Here is a 16,120-nt window from a genome sequence, read left to right as displayed (position 1 = left end):
TAGCTTCAGGGCCTGTGTCCAAGTTGTGTTCATTTTATTTTTTTAACGGTTGGAACCAACACTGTCTGTGCTCTCGGAAGCGGCCGGGGCATGCGTGTGTGCAATGGTAGAGAGAACGCTTTGTGTGGAGAGAAAACAAGAGGCACGGGAAATCGCCAAAGCCAATGCAAAGCCTCAAATCATTATGTTGTGAGTCAACGTGTCAGAGGCAGGAATCGGCTGTGCGATCGACTTTTACTGTGGCTTTTTAGCCACAGCAGTTGCAGTGCTAAGGAGAGATTGCCAACTGCGCTTTCCTTTTACGCACACCACAGCTGCCGTAATGTTTAGATTTCATCATTTGCATCAACGCCCTAATGATAATAAGATTAAGATGCTTTATTTAAACGCTGTCCATGCGGTCATTGTGATTGTAACTTTATCGGCTGTAAACTGAAACTACCGGAGATCGCGGAAGCCTTCCAATCGACAACTGTAACGTGCCCCGGTTATCATTTCTGCCTTAAACCACGGCGTTGATAGCTTTCGTTTCAGCACTAGGCTATGTGATTAACTATGAGCATTAAATAAAAGTTGCGTCTCAGATGCCGAGGACAGCAGCGAGGATGACTCGCTATGCCACGACCGAACCAGAGCATAGAGAGATGACAGCGAGAGCGATCACAGCTGGGCAGAGGAATAAAGTCTGTGGTAAACACATCGGTTCGGTCTATTTGCACTACTGTTCATTTGCAATGAAGGAAAGTGTTTTATTCAATGCGTTTTTATTTTCGTATATTATTTTAATAAATAAAATGTATTTCCTTTTAAAAACTAGATCTGGTCTTCAAATCTTTTTTCCAAATTTGAGTTTTGAAAAACGGGGGGTCGTCAAATATTCGGACCAATACGGTATATGTATATGTACTGTGTTAGTGTAATTTTGGTTGGTGGTGTGCCCCAGGATTTTGTAAATGTAAAAAATGTGCTGCGGCTCAAAAAAGGTTGAAAATCACTGCAATATACATGGTAATTTGAAAAACAAAATCATTATGTTAAAAAAGGAACTGATTGAGATCCACTGGGCTCACATCAATGATGTATTTTCCCACCAGTCTGTCTGTTTAAGGCTGTTTTTACAGATGCAGAAGGTAATTTGGTCGTCTCAGTTATGAACCGCATGTGAAAACCACAGACATAAATAGGGGCCCCTCGTCTTCAGACAAGAGGTTTGACAGTTTGAAAGATTAACGGTGAAATGGAAAGTTTACGAAATCAGCTGGGGAGTGGAAACTCTACATGAAAAAAGGACATGCAAAGATAGTAAACGTTTCCATCAGTAACACTGAAGAAAACAAACTGGAATAAACCCAAACATGACTTACATGAGGAATGCAGTGCACATTCTAATGAAAGTTTTCATATGCAATGTTATTTTTTAGATAAATGTTCAGCTTGAGATAATTGTAATTGTTTCCAAAGCAGAACCAAAAGTGTCAAAAGCAGCTACAAAACCACGTCTGCGAGAAGAGAATGTTGTCTATTCTTCAGTGAACTTAAAGAAGGGTAAGGCAGCATCTTCTTCCTCTGATGAACTAAAGAACCTACTTGTGTAACCTAGTCAGTTTGCATGACACATAGCTGAGTCTCATAGCTATACCCCTACGAATGGGGCGGCTGCAGTCGAGCAGGAAAAGCAGTCGTCCACTTATTGCAGAGTTGGTGGTTCTCTCACCGGCTCCTGCCACATTTCAAAGTGTCACTGGGCAAGACACTGAACCACAAATTGCTCCCGATGTTTAGCTTGATGTGTTGAAGACTTTTACTAAAGGCCCCTGCTTTTCCCTACAGGTAGTAACCACCAAAAAACAGTACTTGCCGGGTCACCAAAGTTGTTATCTTTATATTCTGAGTGTGCCTTTTATTTACTACTGTTGGTTTTGAGTGTATATGAACACTGAAGCCACTGCGCTCTTCCATTTCAATATGTCCAATACCGCTGGCATGGTATTTTAAAAACAGGTAGTTTCTCTATCTTGGAAACATCACCTGTAATGAGAGCTCCATACATTAAGTCAGTTATTCTCCTTAGATCCTTTCACACTGACCCTTTTAAGTTATTCATGTTTGTCTTCAAATGTGTATTTCCTGTGTGTCTTACAGGTCAGAGCAGAGAGTCCTGACTGAAGGAAAGAGGAAGTCATAAAGACACTTTCAGTGATGTTACGGTGTTATCTTTATATCCGAAAAGGTTTAGATGTGTATGTTTGTTTCAAAATATTTTTACAAATACACACTTTTTTGCTTTATTAAGTTAAAAACAACTTTACTAGTTATTATGCATATCACAAATGATCCATCTTAGATCTTGTTTTCCCAACCTGCCTGAGGATGGTGCAGGTCTCTCTGTCAGTATCCTGAGTTGCAGGTGGTGGCTGCGGATTGGTTGAGAGACTTACGTTTCCTACTTAAAAAGGAGGCCTTCTGGTGATATCTTGGTCCACCTTTTTCCTGCCTGTCTTCCAGACTGTGCTGTGCCATTTTATTGATAGGGAAGTTATAACCTCATAATAAAGATGTTTTTTTTTTTTTGGCTGCGCCCACCACTATGCACCACCCACCTGAATTGGTAATAAATCATTTGAGTTTGGACTTTAAAGCTGTGGCATTAATCATTTGTGTGAGTATAGGAAAGGGGAGTCATTCTTTTATGTTCTGCTCAGGTTTCCCCTGGACTGAGGCTTAACAGTGTGAATAAGTGTTTATGTTAGGTCTCAAATATTAGATCTACATTGAGGAAATATTTTCAGACACCTGCATGCAAAGGACTGCGCTTCACTTAAAATACTTCTGAATGCAGGCGATACTAACAAAAACCCCTTCAGTTATAAACCACATGATGAAACCACACGCTTAAACAAAAGGCCCCTCAGCCTTCAGCTAAAAAAGAGGATGTGAGGTTTGACAGTCGCTATGAGATGAGAACCAAAATATCTAGTGGTTTGCTCACTGCAGTTCAACTGTTTATGTATTGTAGTAAATGAAAGGTTCTTGCTGCGCCCACAATGTGTGAAGACGTGAAGTTATACAACTTAAAAAAATATACCATTTGACAGAGTTAACATAATTAATGCTATGATTTCATCTTTGGGTTCATACTCTTTAATAGTATGTTGTTTTCACCCTTTTTCCTTAACCACCTCTAAACCATTTTCTGTTCCCTCATCTTAATGACATGCTCTGTCATCAATATTAGCTTTGGTGTCACTCAGGGTCATTTTGTACTCATATATTACGTACTTGATCTCATTCACTTGGTGTAAAGAGTCATTCCCTACCCAGAATCAGAGGTGGGCAGAGTAGCCAAAAAATTTACTCAAGTAAAAGTAAGTTACTTTAAGATTATAATTACTCAAGTAGAAGTAAAAGTACTCAAAAAAATTATTACTCGAGTAAGAGTAAAAAAGTATGCAGTGAAAAGACTACTCAAGTACTCAAGAGTACAAGTAGGCCTACTGAATTACTCCGGATTTATTTTTGAAATATACAGAGCAACACAAACGGTACAGAATAGACACGAACATAATATAAAACAGCAATGTTCAAATAAAGATATGTTAAATAACATAATTTTAAATAAAACAATAAATAAGGTATTTAAAAATCAAATGAATAACCCTTGAACTCAAACAATAATAAATTAATTATCTGCCAAATTAAATACATCACCCTTCAACTAAAATGATAATAAATTAGGCTTGTCCAAAATTATATTAATTAAAACCAATACACTTATAACACTGTTGCAATTGTTTTGCACGTACATATTTTAAAACAAATTCCTACAATATGTCACTGGCCCTGAGAAAATTATCTAGGTTGTGTTTAGCCCCAAAAATATAAAACACAAAATTAAACTTCGTTACACATCAAAACCTGCTGGCACACTCACTTAACGTATAGTGGCTGAACAAAGAGACCACTCTCTAGCTGTGTCTTGATTCAGGGGTTGCAGCCTACGTAGGCTGCATTTGAAGACCGATTGCGTCATAGCAGCGCGCAAAGGCTGTCCCGTTTGCAAGGCTCCTTGCAATGCTCCTCATATGCGGCCGAGAAATGCAGCCTTCGTTTCACGGTTTTGAAGGCTGCATCAGATGTATCCTTCGTGGCCCAACATATCCCAAGATTCATTGCGTTTTTTTCAGAGATGGCATAAAATAAAATAAAAAATAACAAAACAGCAACGTGTTGCTCCATCTTCTTAACTTTTATCTTCCTTTCTTTTTTTCTTGTACTTTTTTTTCTTTTCGTCTGGTAGGCAACTTATTTTTCTTTTTTCCTCCGTTGACAGGGCTGTCTCCGTTGGCAGCAATCAGGGTTGCTAGGCAGCACAAGAGCGGCGAGTCGTCACGCAAGGTAACGGCTTGTTACGTAAACCGGAAATGCTCGTAAACCGAGACCTGCGGAGACCGTCTCATTTAACAAGGCTCGTTGGCCTTAAAACCGGCCTTAAAACCGGCCTTCATGGGCTATAGCCTTCATAGACCGCGAGACTGCGTCCTACCAAGGCTGCAACCCCTGAATCAAGACACAGCCTCAGACTCTCACACAGCCAGACTGGGGCATGCGAAGTGAGTAGGCTACGGGGAGATCAGCGGTTTCTTCCATTTTCTCGACTCACCCAGATAGTCGGTAAAATATGCGTTTAACCTACATGGCACGGCCACGGACACAACATCGGTGCGGAACCGCAGCCTTTAAAAAAGTCCGTGGACATTGTTGAGCCCATGGTTGAGCCCTATGACAACATGACAACACTTGTCATGTGACTGAAGTGGCTGCATTTGATTGGCAAGCTTTTGTAATGTGGTTTTTATTGGTTGAAATAGTCCGTGATAGAGATGTTGGCTGAAGACGTCCCCGGGGAGAGAAATCATGAGAGAAATAGCTCTCGCATGTAATAAATAAAATATATAAAAAAATAAGGTAACGACCGTCACGTAGCCAAATGGAACGGCGTAAAAGTACCGTTCTTTCTTCAAATATTTACTCAAGTAAAAGTAAAAGTATGTTGCAATAAAACTACTCCTAAAATTACAATTTATTCAAAAAGTTACTCAAGTATTTGTAACGGAGTAAATGTAGCGCGTTACGACACACCTCTGCCCAGAATACGCACTCCATCCGCTTTCTGCTTAGAACCATGGCCTCAGATTTAGAGATGCTAATCCTCATCCACCCACTTTACACTCGGCTGTGAACCGAACCAGTGAGAGTTTAAAGGTGAAGTAAGCGGTTTATTTATGTTAATATAAGTGTTAAATAGCTCTCTATTCATACATCGATCACTTACATAATGTGCGCGTTTCATAAAGCCGATCTCTCAGTCAGCTGCTTTGCATGTAATCGGCAAATAAACTTATTGGAGTATCCCAAAATTTTTATCCAATCAGAAGAGAGAACGCTACAAACCGACACCCGTCTCACTCATATATAGTATATACACTCCATGGTCTCACTGCCGGTGCACGCCAGAGCAACAGATGGGTGAGTGTGTATGCGCCTACAATGGCGGAGCAGGTAAAAATCATTCCCAATGTCTGTTTTTATGGTTTTTATCATGTTTGATCACACTTATGGATCTGAGATGATGCTAGATAACTCGCTGCTTGAAGACCGCAGCGCATTAATGTGGTGACGTAGGGACGAGCGAGGGGACTGCTAACTGCAGTAACTGACAGGAAGTTAGCTAAAATAACCATTCCGCTTACAGCACCTTTAAGGTCACGGACCGATGATGCAATCAGGACCACATCATTTACCAAAAGCAGTGACGAGATCCCCAGCCAGGAAAATGTAACTTGTGCCCGCAATGCCTACGCTTTAATATCATGTCCAGTATCACAAACAGATTGTCCGTTGTTCCACAGCCAGGGTGAAATCCACATTGTTTCTCTTAAATCTGAGGTTCTACTATTGGCCTAATCCTCCTCTTCAGAACCTTGGTTTAGACTATTGGCAAACACTCTCTGGTCCCCCATTAAATTAATTAAGGCTCTTGGTGTGGATGTCCTGTCTTGGATGACACTTGAAGGGACAACGTCCAAAGTCTTAAATTATCATTAAAGAATAGCTTTTTTTGTTCAATCGTTTAGAGAAAACTGATAATCCAGACTAGAATAATATGTGCAGCTCTGTAAGGCCTTATATAGCTCTGCACTGATACTAATTTAAAAATCCTGCTTTAATATCAACAGCAATTATAGTCTGCACAGGAAGAGGAGGTTCTCACCTTCTTTACACTTGGTCTGTATTTTTCGGACACATGGCAGTTAGACGACATGGAGGTCACAGCTCTCTGCTCCAGACTGTGTGAGCACTGACTCTGTTTCCCTGTTTTTCCCCTGAGATTTTAATTTCAAAACAAAGTAATACATAACCTGTTTTTGACGTCTAAATAAAGCAATATGTTAAATCACACCTAGTTTAATTGGCAGCAGAAATTATACCATTTACATGTATTTGTGATTGTGTCCTTTCTACAGGTCTTTGTTGGTGCTGCTATTGAAAAGTCATTGTCATTTTAGAACACTATTATGATGATAATTTGTATTTTGCAACTTGAAATAGGCACATACTGTACACTGACTTGTCATGTAAAATCATGCTCGCTCTCTTCCTTTGTCTCTGCAGTGATGATTCTGGTGATGTTGCTGTTTGCACGAGTTCAGATCAGTTATTGTGCTCAAAACCACAGTAAGCTAAATTTGTTAGTTGAAGAAATTTGGTCTTAAACCATTTAAATGATGCATCCAAGGATTAGGCTTATTCCCTCGAAAAAGAGATTTTTATGGGACTTTCCTGGAAAATAATGGTTTAAATAAAATTTAAAAATCTTGTGAAAACACAGGTTACCATATTTACTTGTTAACCAAATATTTATGACCTTAAATACCAGATGGTCTCCAGAAAGAATTAGTAAAAAAAAATCAATGCATTTATGTGAGGTACATGATTATTGCTAACCCCCTTGACTATTTCTAAAATAGTATGTTAAGAAACACCCAAGCTGCAGCCTTTTCATTTGAACTGATAAAAGAAAAAACTGTTTTATGTGACTCTCAGTTTGTTTGAATTTTATTTATGTATTTAAAAATCTTGCGTTGTGTGTCTCAGGTTCAGCTTTTCCTCGACTTCTTCCAAACAGACTGCAGTTTTTTCTCTACGAGTTCATCTCTGTTGATTGTAAGTTTGATGGCTCAGCTGGATGGAGTGTGATGAGGAAACTGAAGAAGGAAAGCGTCTCATCAAATCCTTCTAGCTGGGTGACGGCTGCAGGATTTGGCAACATAACAGCTGCATTTACATCAGACAGTGGAGAATACTGGTGTGAGGACGGAGGTGGACGGGGAAGCAACGCAGTCAACATCACTGTCACTGGTATGTAAAAAAGAAAAAAAACAAGAAAAAAGGACAAAGTTGTTCAAAAGTCCTACATTAAAATCATATTACGGTCTGTAATTTCAACAATAAATGTTTCTTCCATGTTGTTCAGGTGGTTCTGTGATCATGGAGATTCCAGTTCTGCCTGTGAAGGAGGGAGACAATGTCACTCTGAGCTGTAGAAAGAATAAAACTCCTGATATCCACATTGCTGATTTCTATAAAGATGGCCTCCTCATTGGGGCTGGCTATAAAGGAAACTGGACCATCTACAATGTTTCCACATCAGATGAAGGTCTGTACAAGTGCAAAGTCTCTGACGCTCGAGAATCACCAGAGAACTGGCTGACTGTCAGAGGTGAGAAATAAGTGTTTAAAAACTAAGGAAAATCTGCATGAATTGTTTTTGGCATGGTAAATGATCACCTTCTATGTTTGTGAATATTTAATATGAAATACTTCTCAAATCTTCATCAAAACCCGCCCTCACAAAGTTAAACTCGGTTCTTTGTTTTGTGTTTAAAGAGATCCAAGAAGAGACTCGTCCTCCCCAAACTCACTCTGCAACCCTGCTCACCACAAGATGGGTTGTTTTTGGCACTATTTACCTGGTGGCCATGTTGTTGGTATTGGGAGTACTACACTGCAGGGGGCCAAGCAGAGGGAAGTAATGCCAGAGTTAACTGTATGTGATGTTATCTGAATGTATAGATCCACTATTTTTCTGATCTGATACCAGGATTTTGAAAATCGGCTGATAACAATATTGTAATTATTTGACTTTTTTTGCTGTTGGTGGTGATATTCTGTGTGAGGTTATGAAGGCAGATGTGTTTAAACAGAAGTGAATGTGTGTCTGACAACTGTGGCAATGTATTTAATATATAGCACCACTGGGCATGGCTGTAGTTGTTCACACAATGTTTGAGAGAAAGTATTGAGGTCCACTGGGCTTGTGTTAATAAAATATTTCCCACCAGTCTGTCTGTTGAAGGTGGTTTTTACAGACGCAGGAGATAATTTGGTCTTCTCAGTTATGAACCACATGAGAAAACCACAGAAAGAAATAAGGGCCCCTCATCGGTTAATACAGCCGTCTATAGACAAGAGGTTTGTCAGTTTGACCAAGAAATGATGAGATAGGAGGTTTCAGAAATCCGCTTGGGTGTGGGAACTCTACATGAACAACATGCAAAGATACAAGACAGTAAACTTTTTCATCATTAATACTGAAGCAAAGAAGTGTACGAAACAGCTAGTAACCCGGTCTGCTAGAAGTTATCTATATGTGAACTTAAAGGGGGAGTTGCAGATTCTGGGGAACACTTGTTGTCCAAAACACTCTTTGTTAAAAGCAGTTCATATCTTGTTATAATCTGCTACCTTCTGTGCATGGGTGTTAATATACAGCCATACATGAATTTCCTGTGTGCCTCACAGATTGCTGAGAGCAGAGATGTCCGAATGAAGGGAAGAGGAAGTTATAAAGTCTCACTGAGTAATATTACCTTGTTTTCTTTCCATCAAGTCTGTGTTCAGTTTATGTCTATTTTAATGAAGAGGCGGCCTTAAAGATCTGGAGGCCTGTTTCAAGACCTTTATTTTCCCTAAAGTACAATTTGGTTTGCAAAACGCATCATACAATGAATAAATAGACATAAATAAAAACAAATATTCAGAAGATGTCAGGATAGTAATACAATCAGAAGGCCTATAAAAGCACAAAGAGCCCATCAGATTTTGTTAAGAAATGATTGCAGTTACAGCCCCGGTTTGTTCAACAACCGATCCATTAAGGGAACAAATTATGCCCAGTATCTGTTTCGATTTGGCCTCTTGGAAAATGTGTATATTTTTTTCCTGAATTGTGTCAGTGCTTGGAGATGATATTATGACATTTGCCTTCAGAGTGGCTCTTAACTGGTAAATTTAGCCAATATCATTCAGGTTATTTCCCTTGGTCTTTTGGCAAAGAGAAACAATCTTCCCAAACTTTTTTTTATTATTAACATAACTTTGAGGTTGCAGAACAAACAAATCATGTCTAATGTTAAAATTACTGAGCACAAATAAGAGCCCTTTAATCATATTGGGGCCGCTTTTACAGTGATATGAAGTCTTGTTACACTTTGTCCAGAAGATGGCAGCACACCATCAGAAATAAAAATCAAAGGCCGACCATTATCAGTTGACACTGTCAGTAAGACCTTCTTCATGTCCAGGCAGGCAAAACTAAAATGTATAAATATAAGAAAGGAAATTGCTGCAGCCATATTTTTTGTCCTTACGTGCCTACGTGGTGGATTGAATTTGCTCTGTCTACAAATTATAAGATTTTACAAAGTTCCTCATAAGAAAAAGCAGCAATGGCTTTAGGAGTCTGCACATGTTGATTAAGACATCATGTGACCCTTAGTCTCGCAAAGCCAGACCAAACTACAGCAAGTAGTATGGTCTGGAAGCACTCCGTTTAGAGCCGTCTATTCGGGGGGGAAACTGGGCTGGCTTGTTTTTATTTCTTTAAACCAATCACAATCATCTACGGCGGGGCTAACCCCGGGAAGCAGCCAATGGAGGCGTAGCGTTGTTTGCCGACGCCAGCGCTTAATAGACGCTGGCGGAAGTGGTCAAGCCAGACTATGTGACCCTTAACTCATATTTAGTTATTTTAGTTGGTTGGTTTATTTGCTAACGGCCCCCAAAAGTCGACGACTGGCCCCTTACAGTTACAGCCAATTGTAGATGGCACATGTTCACATCAATTCAACATTTTAAACACATTAAGCCTTGTGCAGCCAGAAGTAGATAAATAGGCAGCACTTATGTGCACCCCTTTTAAGTGCAGATTGAAAATGCTTATTAATACTACATTAATAAAATACTAAACTCAGGTCACCGGGCAAGAAAAAACAAGGTCCTAAAGCGTTGGCATTAGAAGTGTTAAAAGCAAACAAAGAGCTGACAGCACTGCAGGAAGTGGTGGCCTCCCATCAAAGACTTTTAGCTGAGATGCAACTCCCTTAGTCAGTCAGCAGCATCCGAGCAGCATGGCCATAACAACACTCTGCGCTGTTGTTGGTGAGTAATAAATCTGTGTTTTCGTAGTTATAATAATAATCATAATTGACACCAGCTAAGTTTATAGTGTGGGTCTTTTATTGTGGGGAAAATGTGAAGCTTTCGTTGTAATTTTAAATTTTAAAGTTGTGTTTGTGATTCTTGCAGCCGTTCTGAAAGTCCTTCCTTACAGATCCATGTTCTTTGAGTGGGAGTCTGTCTCTCTGAGCTGTGGGCTGCAGGGAAACTCTTCTGGGTGGAAACTAAAGAAGAACATATCCTATAACATAAACCAAGAGTGGTTCAAATCCTGTTCTAACAGAACAAATGAATCTCACTGCATTATCGGAGACCTTATTCCATTTGACTCTGGAGATTACTGGTGTGAGTCTGAAGCAGGAGAGTGCAGCGAGACCGTACGCATCACTGTGACCGGTGGGTTCAAACAAATATATTTCAACTGTAGTTTTATAGGGGAGAAAAAACATTTACCTCCATGCATCTTTCTGTGTGAGGGTTTTGTGGTCGCCATGGGTCGATTATATGCACAAAGTTTAAGACACAAAAGCAACAGAAGCATCGATTGTTTTTTCAAATCCTTACACCAACATGTTTTAATAATTTCCAAGCATTTTCGACTTTCCTTTCTATGTAGTAAAGGAAAACAAAGCATAATGTTGGTTTGAATCCACAAATAGTCTTGAGAGGAACAAACAAACTGTCCTGTCATGTAAATTATTATGTGTTTAAAGCAAAAAAGAGATTTTGGCCCCTGTGTCCCCTACTTCCAAGGTGCACAGAGAAAATTTAAATTGTGAAGAGGTCAAAACTCTGAGTTTGTTTGATTATTGTTACAAAAAAAACAAAATAAAAAAAATTATACAAAAAAAAAAACTGAGTTATCTGAGCTACTAATATTTTTCTTCTGTCTGTCACTCAGCTGGTTCTGTGCTCTTGGAGAGTCCTGTTCTTCCTGTGATGGAGGGAGATCATGTGACAATGAGCTGCAGAACTAAGAAGACGTCCTCAAAGATCTCAGCTGATTTCTATAAAGATGGCGTCCTCATAAGGAGCAGTTCTACAGGAGAAATGACCATCCACAGTGTTTCTAAATCTGATGAAGGAATCTACAAGTGCAACATCTCCGGAACAGGAGTGTCACCAGACGTCTGGCTGACAGTCAGAAATGAGAAGAGAGGTGAGAGGAAAACAACTTGTGGGCATCACAACATTTCCTGCCAATGTTAGAAGAGCTACCTTTATTTCACATTAGACATTTCTTTCTATTCACACTATCGATGGCAATCAAATTTGATCTAACTGCACCAAACACAGAGGTAATTGAGCTAAATTAAGTCTGTGTTATTCGATTAAAGCTTGTTAAGTCATGAATATAAAGAAACAATCAACATTTTTCACCAAGTTCTCATCAAATCCTTGGTTTTAGCTTATATGTCTATCTTTAAGCCTCTTTGATGAAACTATGTTGTTGTAAGCAAGCAGCTACAACTGCAGTCAGATATTTTCAAATTGACAAATCAATAAAGAATGAGGCAGATTAACACAATTTAATGTGTAAATAACGACTCAACTTTAAAAGGTACATATCCTTGTACTTGTGGAATCGCATTATTGCATTGAGGACATGTTGTGGTATTTCTGTTTTGAAGCAGGTCTTGTCAAGCCGCTTTTCTCTGCCCTCGTATACATTCTACTTCCTGTGGTGGTCAAGTGCCTCTTGCTGATCTGCACGATGCTCCTCTGTCTCTTGAGGAACCACAAAGGTCAGTTCTTCATGTGCACTCCTGTCAACTACAAAAGTCCCATTCACCTCCACTAGAATGGATACCCTGTTTAGATTATATAAGATTCCCTTTATTGTCGTTGCACAGTAACAGGTTACAACACAACAAAATGTAGTTAATCATTCATTGCACTTCAGTGTTTTTGTACTTGTTTGAGTTATCATGCTGCTGTACTGATGTTTTACACAAGAAAAATACAGTTCCAGTGTTAAGTATCTTCTATCTTTTTCTGATAATTGGCTTCACTTCATTTTTTTTCATCAGGTGAACCGGGTAAGAAGGAGGAACTCCTTTTTGGCTATGGACCATAAATAAATCATCTGATGGTAAAAACTGCTTTTTGTACATATGAATTTCAAAGAAAAATTGTATAGCAAAGTGGTGAAGTAATTAAAATATAAATGATGTAAACCTGGAACATGGATGTCTGTCTCGAATGTTGTCTTTTGGGTATTCTTTAACAATTTTTTAAATTCAGAAGTCTGAACTTCTACAATATCATTGAAAAGTGCACTTTGTGTCCTTAAATAGAGATGGGAAGGAAATAAATTACTTTGCTTGAAAGTGTTGTTTCACTTGACGTCCTTTGATTTTAGGAATAACCTAAATAATAACCTGCAGGCTCTAAGTGTTAGGGGGTTGACTGATACAATTGTATAAATTACACTTTTTACGAATGCTGCATTTTTTAAATGTTATGCTGCATAGTATGTATATGTAATTTTTCATTCATATAAGAAAAAGAGATACATGGATGTGAAAAATAACAACCAAAATTTATTTTAAGGCTGTTTAATGTCATGAAAGTGTCTTTAAATGTTACAGTGATTTTATAACATCTGTGAGTCTTATTCAGGATATTGTAAATTATATTTCACTAAGTCATACATATCTCCATAGTGTTAAAAAGCAAGGGTCAAAGTATTAATGTAAATAAGTAGCTTGAAAGTATATTAGAAATAAGGAACACCATGGCACATACAGGAGATAAATGCACAAGATGTAACGTAAAGCAGCTCTGAAAATCTGTATAAAAAAGTTTAATTAACCCCAAAAAAAAAAAAATCACTGTTGAATAATAGCAACAACAATATAATACAAAACATGAAAGTGTTAATATTAGGGCTGTCAAGCGATTAAAAAAATTAATCTAATTAATTACAGGCTCTGTGATTAATTAATCTAAATTAATTGCATACTTATATGACACTTTTATACCTGTTTGTAAACAGCTGTATAGCCTGCTACAGTTTGTTTCTCTGTCTCTCTCGCTCTCTTGCGCGCGCATGCGCGCGCTCTCCTTCTCGTAACGTCTGTCTCCTCCCCTCAGCCAGCTTTATACATGGACTAGAGCCAAATTTTCTCAAAAAAACAAGCAGACGAAATTACGACTTTCCATCTCCCACAACAGACAGCGCTGCACTGCCAACATTTCGTAGCCTACTCATAGGCAAAAATATTGACACACACACACACACACGGGGCGGGTGCTAGACAGCTAGCAAACAAAATTGGAGGAAGATTGAGAGATAGGCCTACTGTTTTGACCCTAGCCTACATTGTTGCACCCACTAAATCAATAATGCACGGACACTGCGGAGAATTAAGTAAGATGTCTTCCTACCTTCATGCATCCCATAAACCGTCCATAGAGCCCTTGAGTCGGCCCCTTTCCCTTGCTTCTCTCTTTACCTTTCTCCCTTTAACCCACGCGCCCGGCCCGGCGAGCTACAGGTGCAGCTCCGCACCACTTTTGCACCGGGTCAAAGGGCATTATAGAAGTGCGATTAATCTGCGTTAATTTTTTTAATCGCGTTAATTTTTCTGTGATTAATTAATCGAAATGAACGCGTTAATTTGACAGCCCTAGTTAAAATCCATTTAAATCAGGCCAGGCAGAGCTCTGATGATTCTTCCTTAAATTGAATTAATATTACCATATTAATGCAAGGACTGTTTGATAGCAACACAACTCAGCAGCAACAACACAGTCAAGTTTATAATGTAATATGAAAGAAAGAAATCCATACTTCCTAGTGTTTTGGTGGCATAAAGTTGCTGACCACAAACTCCATTTCGTACACTTATATTTCTTATATATTATCTGATGTATATATTCAGATATATCAGATCACTGCTCTATCCATTTTAATTAAACTGGCGATTAAGTCACACAAACTGCCTGATGTTAGTCATATATACAAACTGACTATGATCACCGTTTGAAGAGTCTTTAGAACAAATAATTCATGTTCTTCATCATCAGTCCATCAAAGATCGTCTGAATCACTTTGGTTTCCTGCTTTGTCTTGACTCAGGGTCAAAGACTTTTCGTTTTCCCCCATCTCATTTAACTTTTTTATAATTTCCTCCTTTTCATTTGATGCTTTAATTTTCTTTCTTCTGTCATTACCCAAGTTCTTCTTCATGCTCTCTAAATCTGTCTCTCTCTTCTCCAGCTTTTTCTGAATGTCAAGAAGTTTTTTGTCAGCTTCTACTATCTGTGTTTCAGGAACCATCTTGTCTTTCTGAAGCTTCCTCTCAGTCTCCATCTCTTCTAGCTGCAGTTTGAGATCGTGTATCTGCTTCTCCTTATCATTCACCTGCCCTTCAAATCTAGAAACGTTCTTTTCAAATTTTTCTTCTTCTCTTTCCTTTATTTTGAGCATTCCTGTAAGTTTTTCTTTTTCTTTGGAAGAAGGATCTTCTGTTTTACCATTTGTTGGAGACTCTTCTGATTCTGTGTGCATATAATTTTTTGTCTGGCTTTCTTCCCCCGGCTGCTCTGTGCTGTCACTTCCTGATTTACTCTCAGCTCCTCCATTGTTCAGATCTTCTGTTCGTCCTTCTTCTCCATTCAGTGCAGCACTTTCTTCATCAACTGCTTCAGACTCTGTGTTTTCTTGACCTTTGACCAAACCAGTGTTCGTATCTCCTCCTGCTGTGGGCTGCTCTCTCTGTCTTTCTCTAAGCTCTGGTCTGTTATTAACAGGCTGATTACTCAGGGCATCTCCTCCTTCATTGACTGCTGCCGTCTCTGTGTCTTCTGTACTTTTCTCAAAAACAGTGTTCGTATCTCCTCCTGCCAAGGCCTGGTCTATTTGTATTTTACTTTCCAATGTCGACTGAAGCCCTGGTCCATTATTTACAGGCTGATGCTCCACATTTGCTTGTGTCTCGTTCAGAACATTAATTAATTCTATTTGGAGTGTTATCTCGTCTATTTGAGATAGAAGCCCTGTTTCTTCTGTCTCGGTTTCTGCTGTAGTTTCTTTTTCTCTTTTGTTCGGATCATGTTCTGTTTTTTCTTCTTCTTGACTCAGAGAGTCTCTTCCTTCATCGACTGCTTCAGCCTCTGAGTCTTCTGGACAATTGACCAAACCAGTGATTGTCTCTTCTCCTGCTGTGGGCTGCTCTCTCTGTCTTTCTCTAAGCTCAGGTCTGTTATTAACAGGCTGATTCTCCACATTTGCTTGTGTCACATTCAGAACAATGCTTTTTTCTTTTTGGGGTATTTCTCCATCTATTTGAGATTGTAGTCTGGTTTCTACAGTCTGCAGATTATTTCCTATCTGTCTCCCTACCACCAGCTGCTCTATGTTTTCACTTCCTGATTTACTGTGCTCTCCGTCGCTGTTCAGATCATGTTCTGTTTTTCCTTCTGCTGTACTCAGGGCATCTCCTCCTTCATTGACTGCTGCCGTCTCTGTGTCTTCTGGACTTTTCTTCAAAACAGTGTTCGTATCTCCTCCTGCCAAGGCCTGCTCTATTTGTATTTTACTTTCCAATGTCGACTGAAGCTCTGGTCCATTATTTACAGGCTGATTCTCAACATT

Source organism: Ammodytes marinus (genome assembly GCF_949987685.1).
Source record: "Ammodytes marinus genome assembly, chromosome: 23".
In the NCBI taxonomy this organism is placed as follows: Eukaryota; Metazoa; Chordata; class Actinopteri; order Uranoscopiformes; family Ammodytidae; genus Ammodytes; species Ammodytes marinus.
The sequence above is the reverse complement of the archived record's forward strand: the minus strand, read 5'-3'. Positions refer to the sequence as shown.